Genomic DNA, 1206 nt, shown 5'->3' on the forward strand with positions numbered 1-1206 from the left:
TAAAGCAAATTGATTCATTCACGAACGCAGAAGAAACCACGAATAATTGCAGCCCCCCCCCCCCCTCTCTCTCTCTGTCCCTCTCTCTATCCCCATTCGAAGGAGGTCGCGTGCCGTGAAAAAAAAAAAAAAGAACGACCGAAATCCTTTCCGCTGTAAGTGACTGTAGGAGGTTAATTAAGAGAGTTAAACAGTCGGAAGTCGAGGTCCTGCTCTCGTCAGTTTGTACCGGGGGAATCCGATCAGGAGTGGAAGCGACTCGTGGAGAAGAATTCTCCGACGAAGAAACGCGAATGCGCTCCTGAGAAAGAGCGAGGGAGAGGGTGAGGGAGGGTTGAAACAAGGAGAGAATGGAAGGGAGCGAGAACGGGGATCGAGGAGAGAGAGAAGGAGAGGGTTAAAACACTCTCGAGAAGGAGCGCGTAGGAAAAAAAAAAAAAGAAGAGGGAGGGAAGAAAGGAACGAGTGAATTGCAGAACGACGTTTTCGCGATGAAAAGGGTTGACTGAGTATAAGTGGCTGACTGAAAGGAGCAAGGGGCCGAGAACAGGAGGGAAGAAACGCAAAAGGAGCGAGAGAATAGGGCGTGTAAAGCGCGAGCGAGAGGGTGAGAGAGCGAGCGAGAAAAACGGAGTGGGGTTGGAGAGGGTTGAAGTGGGGGTGAATAAGGAGACTAGGAGGGGCGAAAATAGGGGTGGCTTGTGCATTTGAAGGAGTTTAGCTTTTCTCGTATCAGATTTCGTTTCCACGAGTGGCGTCGAGTCGAGAGGTCTGTGTTGGCTCGGAGAAATGAGTCGAGTACTCCGGGAAACCCTTGTTACCCCCCTTGCCACTCTCGACCTCCAACCCCTCATGATTCTACGAGCCCCACCCCCGACTCCCCCACATTGCCTCTTTTCTAGGTGCTCGAGAGTAGATTTATTTCGCGGGAAAAGCGACTAGGACTTTGATTCGGCGGTTCGTTCGGCTCGTTCAATGCGCGACCAAAGTAACGGGTTAGTACAAGCAAGACCACTCTAAGGGACTTGGCCGTGCATCCGACGACGTCTGCGAGGTGAAAGAAAACGTACGGGACAGGCTCGCGTTCCCGAACGTTGGAGGAACCTGATAAAAATCGTATACAACCCTTAACCCTTTGCACTCGGATGTATCTTATCAGTGACCACGCAGGATAAACATATAGGAGCGTAAAATTTGTAAAAGTGC

This window comes from Hylaeus anthracinus, unplaced genomic scaffold, assembly GCF_026225885.1.
Source record: "Hylaeus anthracinus isolate JK02 unplaced genomic scaffold, UHH_iyHylAnth1.0_haploid 11985, whole genome shotgun sequence".
Taxonomy (NCBI): domain Eukaryota; kingdom Metazoa; phylum Arthropoda; class Insecta; order Hymenoptera; family Colletidae; genus Hylaeus; species Hylaeus anthracinus.